At 39.3% G+C, this 8,613-nt stretch overlaps 1 protein-coding gene across 8 annotated transcripts in view; it reads right to left on the bottom strand.

Moving 5' to 3' along the window:
- TM2D3 (TM2 domain containing 3) overlaps nt 1–8,613 on the bottom strand; it is a 190,475-nt gene that overhangs the window by 64,808 nt on the left and 117,054 nt on the right. For 5 of the 8 annotated variants that reach the window (XR_014242800.1, XR_014242801.1, XR_014242802.1 and 2 more), the window contains one exon: nt 51–7,891. The exons of 1 other annotated variant lie outside the window; for it this stretch is intronic. The gene's annotated coding sequence lies outside the window, so the exon portion shown is untranslated. Of the gene's footprint in view, nt 1–50; nt 7,892–8,613 lie in introns of those variants that run through there. 2 more of the 8 variants (XR_014242803.1, XR_014242804.1) reach the window with 2 other exon arrangements.

Raw genomic sequence — 8,613 nt, 5'->3', positions numbered from 1 at the left:
AACTGATGCTTTCAACTCCAGAGTCTTTTGGTAATTCTTCAGTTTCTAGATTTTCCCCTAGTGTAGGCTTCAGCTTTCATGGGTCCATTAACAGTTATTCCTCAGCCATCTACCTCCCAGCTTCCAAACGGATTGCTTCAGTCTCTCCTCCCATTCTCTTTGCCTTTACAGATCTAGCCCCCCATTTTCATTTTATTGAAATTGCTTCCTTTGTGAGAAAGCAACCATAAATTCAGGTGTTTTCTCTGCCATGTTAAACCAGAAGATAGATCTATTTCTAAAATATCTCTATTTGGAGCGCAGCCGGGGTTGCACCATGAGCAGCTGGGGCTCGGGCCTCCCTGATGATTGACTGCCCCACCGGTTTCCCTACCTTCTCTGGACCTGGTCATCCTGTTGACACTTCTGTCAGGCTGCTCTGTTACGTGGCGCTTTCAGACTGCCCAGCACTGAGAGCAAAGGCATGTACCTTATAAGCAGGATATGGCAGAATTTTAAGCCAATCTGAGAGTCTCTGTTTTTCCGTGAGGGACTGCCCATTCGCAGCATGGATTTTAACCAAGGCAACAGCATCACTGTGAGGCAGAGGGACACGGGTATCCTGAATAAGAATAATATACTCTTGATATTGAAGACAAGATGGCAGAGTAGATAACCTTGAGCTCACCTCCTCCTATGAGAACACCAAAATCACAACTGCTGAACAACCATCAATAAAAAAGACTGGAACCTACCAAAAAAGATACTGTACATCCAAAAACAAAGAAGAAATCACAATGAAATGGTAGGAGGGGCACATTCATGATACAAAAAAACCCCATACCAGCCTGGGTAGGCGACCCACAAACTGGAGAATAATTATATCACAGAAGTTCTTCCACGGAAGAGTTCTGAGCCCCATGTTTAGCATTAGGAGAAGGAGCCCCAGAGCATTTGGCTTTGAAGGCCAGCGGGTCTTGATCACAGGAAATCTATAGGACTGAGGGAAACAGAAACTCCACTCTTGGAGGGCACACACAACGTCTCATGCACACTGGGACCCAGGGCAAAAGCAGTGACTTCAAAGGAGCCTGGGTCAGACCTACCTGCTGGTCTTGGAGGGTCTCCTGGGGAGGCAAGGGGCAGCTGTGGCTCTCTCTTGGGACATAAAAGCTGGTGGCAAACATATACAGAGTACTCATCTGAGGGCTGACATCTTGCTTGGAACATTAGCACCAAGACCTGGCCCCACCCAACAGCCTGCAGGCTCCAGTGCTGGGACTCCTCAGGCCAAACAGCCAACAGGGTGGGAACACAGTCCTACCCATCAACAGACAGGCTGCCTAAAGACATCCTGAGCCCACAGCCACCTCTAGACATGCCCCGTGACACGGTCCTGCCCACCAGAGAGCCAAGACCCAATTCCATCCACCAGTGGGCAGGCAACAGTCCCTCCCACCAGGAAGCCTACACAAGCCTTTAGTCCAGCCTCACCCACCAGGGAGCAGACACCAGAAGGAAGGAAACTATGTTCCTTAACCTGCAGAACTGAGTCTGTAATCACATGTCAGAACCTACCCTGAGACCAGCTGGTCCCTGGCCCTTGGGTGATGAGAGGAGAGTATACTGCTGGGACACATAGGACTTCCCTTACAGAAGGCCACTTCTCCAAGGTCAAGAAACATAACTAAGCTACTACATCCATAAAAATACAAATATAAGTTTAAACAAAATGAGACAGCAAAGGAATATGTTCCAGACAAAAGAGCAAGATAAAGCCCCAGAAGAACAACTAAGTTAAGTGGAGACAGGCAATCTACCTTAAAAAGAGTTCTGAGTAATGATAGTAAAGATGATCCAAGAACTTGGGGAAAGAATGGATGCACAAAGTAAGAAGTTAAAAAAAGTTATTTTTTAAAGCTTTTTAAAAAAAATTTATTTACTTTTTATTTTATTTATTTTTGGTTGTGTTGGGTCTTTATTGCTGTGCGTGGGCTTTCTCTAGTTGTGGTGAGCGGGGGCTACTCTTCATTGCAGTGCACAGGCTTCTCATTGTGGTGGCTTCTCCTGTTGCAGAGCATGGGCTCTAGGTGCACAGGCTTCAGTAGTTGTGGCATGTGGGCTCAGTAGTTGTGGCTCGTGGGCTCTAGAGCACAGGCTCAGTAGTTGTGGCTCATGGGCTTAGTTGCTCTGCAGCATGTGGGATCTTCCCGGACCAGGGCTCAAACCTATGTCCCCTGCATTGGCAGGCAGATTCTTAACCACTGCACCACCAGGGAAGCCCCACAAAAAGTTTTTGACAAAGAATTAGAAAAAATAATGAACAACCAAACAGAGTTGAAGAATAAAATAACTGAAGTGAAAAATACACTAGAAGGAATCAATAGCAGAATAAATGAAACAGAAAAATGGATAAGTGACCAGGAATACAGAGTGGTGGAAATCACTGCCTTGGAACAGAATAAAGAAAAAATGAAAAATGAGGACAGTTTAAGAGACCTCTGGGACAATGTCAAATGCACCAACGTTTGCATTACAGGGGTCCCAGAAGGAAAAGAGAGAGAGAAGAGGCCTGAGAAGATATCTGAAGAGATAATAGCTGAAAACTTCCCTAACATGGGAAAGGAAGCAGTCACCCAATCCAGGAAGTGCAGAGAGTCCTATACAGGATTAACCCAAGGAGGACCACACTGAGACACATAGTAATCAAACTGACAAAAATTAAGGATAAATAGAAAATATTAAAAGCAGCAAGGGAAAAGCAACAAATGACATAAAAGGGAATCCCCATAAGTTTATCAGCTGATTTTTCAGCAGAAACTCTGCAGACCAAAAGGGAGTGGAATGATGTATTTAAAGTGATGAAAGGGGGGCTTCCCTGGTGGCACAGTGGTTAAGAATCTGCCTGCCAATGCAGGGGACACGGGTTCAAGACCTGATCCGGGAAGATCCCACATGCCGCAGAGCAACTAAGCCCGTGCACCACAACTACTGAGCCTGTGCTCTAGAGCCCACAAGCCACAACTACTGAGCCCATGAGCCCCAACTACTGAGCCCGTGTGCCAGAACTACTGAAGCCTGTGCACCTAGAGCCCGTGCTCTGCAACAAGAGAAGCCACCGCAATGAGAAGCCCATGCACTGCAACGGAGAGTAGACCCACTCGCCACAACTAGAGAAAGCCTGCACACAGCAGTGAGGACCCAATGCAGCCAAAGACAAATAAGTAAAAGAAATAAATTTTTTTTAAAAAGTGATGAAAGGGAAAAACCTACAACCAAGTGTACTCTACCCAGCAAGGCTCTCGTTCAGATTTGACAGAGAAATCAAAAGCTTTACAGAAAAGCAAAAGCTAAAAGAGTTCAGCACCACCAAACCAGCTTTACAACAAATGCTAAAGGAACTTCTCCAGGCAGAAAAGAAAAGGCCACAATGAGAAACAAGGAAAGTACAAAATGGGAAAGCTCACTGGTAAAGGCAAACATACAGTAAAGGTAGGAAAGGTTGGATACACACAAATAGGGTATCAAAACCACTAATCATAAGAAGAGGAAAGTACAAATCCAGGATATTTGAAATGCATTTGAAATTAAGAGATCAGCAACTTAAAACAATCATATATTTATATAGACTGCTATAGCAAAACCTCATGGTAACCGCAAACCAAAAATCTATAATAGATATACACACTCAAAAAAGAAAAAGGAATCTAAACTAAAAATAGTTATCAAAACACAAGAGAACAAAAGAGGAAAGGAAGAAAAAAGACCTACAAAAAAAAATCCAAAACTATTAACAAAATGGAAATAAGAACATACATACTGATAATTACCTTAAATATAAACAGATAAAATGCTCCAACCAAAAGACATGACTGGCTGAATGGATACAAAAGCAAGACACATATATATGCTGTCTACAACACAGCATAGACTTTATTGTTTTTTTAGTATTTATTTATTTATTTTTATTTTTGGCTGTCAGGTCTTAGTTGTGGCACACGGGATCTTCTGTTGTGGTGCACGGGCTTCTCTCTAGTAGTGGTGTGCAGGTTTTCTCTCTCTAGTTGTGGCGTGCAGGCTCCAGAGCGCATGGGTTCTGTAATGTGGCGCACGTGCTCCAGAGCATGTGGGCTCTGTAGTTTGTTGCATGTGGGCTCTCTACTTGAGGACACGCAGGCCCAGTAGTTGCACTGCACGGGCCTAGTTGCCCCGCAGCATGTGGGATCTTAGTTCCCTGACCAGGGATTGAACCCTTGTCCGGTGCATTGGAAGGTAGATTCTCTACCACTGCACCACCAGGGAAGTTCCAAGGCAGCATAGACTTTCAATAGACTTTAAAATGAAAGCTGTTACAAGAGACAAAGAAAGACACTACATAATGATAAATGGGTTAATCCACAAAGAAGATATAACAATTGTAAATATATATACACCCAACATAATAGCATATCAATATGTAAGGCAAACGTTAACAGACATAAAAGCAGAAATTGACAGTAACACAATAATAGTGGGGGACTTTAACACCTCACTTTCATTGATGGATAGATCATCCAGACAGAAAATCAATAAGGAAATACAGGCCTTAAATGACACATTAGACCAGATGGACTTAGTTGATACTTATAGACCATTCCATCTGAAAGCAGCAGAATAAACATTCTTTTCAAGTGCACATGGAACATTCTTCAGGACAGATCACATGCTGGGCCGTAAAGTAAGCCTCAGTAAATTTAAGAAAATTGAAATTGTATCAAGCAACTTTTCCAACCACAATGCTATAAGATTAGAAATCAAGTATGAGAAAAAAAATACTGCAAAAAAGCAAAAACACAAAAACGTGAAGCCAAACAATATGCTACTTAACAACCAATGGATCACTGAAGAAGACAAAGAAGATGTCAAAAAATACCTAGAGACAAAGGAAAACAAAAACACGACAACCCAAAACCCATAATACAAATCCTATGGGATGCAGCAAAGGCAGTTCCACGAGGGAAGTTTATAGCAATACAAGCTCACCTCAGGAAACAAGAAAAAAATCTCAAATAAACAACTTAACCTTACACCTAAAGCAGCAAGAGAAAGAAGAACAAACAAAAACCAAAGTTAGCAGAAAGAAAGAAATCATAAAGATCAGAGAAGAAATAAATGAAACAGAGACTAAAAAAAAATAAAGAGATCAAGGAAACTAAAAGCTGGTTCCTTGAAAAGATAAACAAAATTGATAAACCTTTAGCCAAATTGATGAAGAAAAAAAGGGAGAGGGTTCAAATCTATAAAATTAGAAATGAAAAAGGAGAAGTTACAATTGACACCATAGAAATACAAAGAACTATAAAAGACTACTAGAAGCAACTATATGTTAATAAAATGGACAACCTAGAAGAAATGGACAAAATCTCAGAAAGGTACAATCTCCCAAGACTGAACCAGGAAGAAATAGAAAATATGAACAGACCAATTCCAAGTACTGAAATTGAATCTGTGATTTAAAAGCTTCCAACAAACAAAAGTCCATGACCAGATGGCTTCACAGGCAAATTCTAGCAAACATTTACAGAAGAATTAACACCTAAACTTCTGAAACTATTCCAAAAAATTGCAGAGGAAGGAACTCTTCCAAACTCATTCTATGAGGACAGCATCACCCTGATACCAAAACCAGACAAAGATACCACACACACAAAAAAAGAGAATTACAGGCCAATTTTGCTGACGAACATAGATGCAAAAGTCCTCAACAAAATACTAGCAAACTGAATCCAACAATACACGAAAAGGATCACACACCATGATCAAGTGTGATTTATCCCAGGGATGCAAGGATTTTTCAATATCTGCAAATCAATCAGTGTGATAAACCACATTAACAAATTGAAGAATAAAAACCGTATGATCATCTCAATAGACGCATAAAAGCTTTTGATAAAATTGAACATCCATTTATGATAAAAACTATCATGAAAGTGGGCATAGAGGGAACTGACTTCAACATAATACAGGTCATATACGACAAAACCCCAGCTAACATCATATTCAATGGTGAAAAGCTGAAAGTATTTCCTCTAAGATCAGGAACACAACAAGGATGTCCCATTTTGCCACTTTTGTTCAACATACTTTTGGAAGTGCTAGCCACAGCAATCAGAGAAGAAAAAGGAATCCAAATTGGAAAAGAAGTAAAACTGTCAGTGTTTGCAGATGGCATGATACTATACATAGAAAATCCTAAAGACACTACCAGAAAACTACTAGAGCTCATCAGTGAATCTGGTAAAGTTGCAGCATACAAAATTAATAAACAGAAATCTGTTGCATTTCTATACACTAACAATGAAATATCAGAAAGAGAAATTAAGGAAACAATCCCATTTACGACTGCATCAAAAAGAATAAAATACCTAGGAATAAACCTACCTAAGGAAGCAAAAGCCCTGTACTCTGAAAACTAAAAGACCCTGATGAAAGATATCAAAAATGACACAAACAAATGGAAAGATATACCATTTTCTTGGATTGGAAGAATCAATATTGTCCAAATGACTATACTACCAAGGCAATCTACAGATTCAATGCAATTTCTATCAAATTACAAACTGCATTTTTCTTAGAACTAGAACAAAAAAATTTCAAATGTGTATGAAAACACAAAAGACCCCAAATAGCCAAAGCAATCTTGAGAAAGTAAAACAAAAGTTGGAGGAATCAGGCTCCCTGACTTCAGGCTATACTACAAAACTACAGTAACCAAAACAGTATGGTACTGGCACAAAAACAAAAATATAGACCAATGGAACAGGATAGAAAGCCCAGAAATAAACCCATGCACTTATGGTCAATTAATCTATGAAAAGGAGGCAAGAATATACAATGGAGAAAGACAGTCTCTTCAATAAGTGGTGCTGGGAAAACTGGACAGCTACATGTAAAAGAATGAAATTAGAAGATTCTCTAACACCTACACAAAAATAAACTCAAAATGTATTAAAGACCTAAATGCAAGACCAGATACTATAAAACTCCTAGAGGAAAACACAGGCAGAACAGTCTTTGACATAAATCGAAGCAATATCTTTTTGGATTACATCTTCTAGCGTAACTGAAATAAAAACAAGAGTAAACAAATGGGACCTAATTAAACTTAAAAGCTTTTGCACAGCAAAGGAAACCATAAATAAAACAAAAAGACAACCTACAGAATGGGTGAAAATATTTGGAAACGATGCAACTTACAAGGGATTAATCTCCAAAATATACATATAGCTCATACAGCTCAATATCAAAAAACAAACAACCCAGTAAATAAATGGGCAGAGGATCTAAAAAGACATTTCTCCAAAGACGACATACAGGTGGCCAATAGACACATGAAAAGATGCTCAACTTCGCTAAGTATTAAAGAAATGGAAGTCAAAACTATAATGAGGTATCACCTCACACTAGTCAGAATGGACATCATCAAAAAGTCTATAAACAATAAATGCTGGAGAAGGTGTGGAGAAAAGAGAACCCTCCTGTACTGTTGGTGGTAATGTAAACTGGTGCAGCCATTATGGAGAACAGTATGGAGGTTCCTCAAAAAACTAAAAATAGAGCTACCATATGATCCTGCAATCTCACTGCTTGGCATATATCCAGAGAAAACCATAATTCCAAAAGATACATGCACCCCAATGTTCACTGCAGCACTATGTACAATAGCCAAGACATGGAAACAACCTAAATGTCCATCGACAGATGAATGGATAAAGATGTGGTACGTATATACAATGGAACATTACTCAGCCATAAAAAAGAATGAAATAATACCATTTGCAGCAACATGGGTGGACCTAGAGATTATCATACTAAGTGAAGTAAGTCTGACAGAGAAAGATAAATACCGTATGATATCACTTGTATGTGGAATCTAAAAAAAAGGATACAAACGATCTTATTTACAAAACAGAAATAGATGCACGGAAATAGGAAACAAACTTATGGTTACGAAAGTGGGGGGGAAGGATAAATTAGGAGTTTGGGATTAAAATATACACACTACTATATATAAAATAGATAACCGAAAAGGACAGACTATACAGCACAGGGAACTATACTCAGTATCTTTAATAACCTATAATGGAAGAGAATGTAAGAAATATATATATATATATCTGAATTACTTTACTATACACCTGAAACAACACTGTAAATCAACCATATTTCAATAAAAAATTTTTTAAAAAGAAAGAACAAAAAAAAAATCTCTATTTTTCTTTGCTAATATTCTTCTCTCCATTTTCTGTCTGAAAATGGATAGTAGTTGGGTGCTGCCCTCTTGGAGTAATGCTTTAGGTCCCTTAAGTTTTCTCTCATATTTTTTATATCTTTGTTCTTGTGTTTCACATCCAAAAGGTTTCCTCAACTTTATCTCTCAGCTCTTCGTCTGAATGTTTAGCTTCAAAAAATGCCTTCTTGATTCTTCCCTAGAGCCTTCAGAGGGAGCACAGACCTGCCAACACCTGATTTCAAACTTCTAACCTCTAGAACTGTGAGGGAAAGAATTTCTGTTGTTTTAAGCCAGAAATCAAACAAACAAACAAAAACCGCTCCTTCTCATTCTCTTTTCATAGCATCCACTTCTGATTTTGT

This window comes from Balaenoptera borealis (assembly GCF_965194805.1).
Source record: "Balaenoptera borealis genome assembly, chromosome: 3".
Taxonomy (NCBI): domain Eukaryota; kingdom Metazoa; phylum Chordata; class Mammalia; order Artiodactyla; family Balaenopteridae; genus Balaenoptera; species Balaenoptera borealis.
The sequence above is the reverse complement of the archived record's forward strand: the minus strand, read 5'-3'. Positions and strand labels throughout refer to the sequence as shown.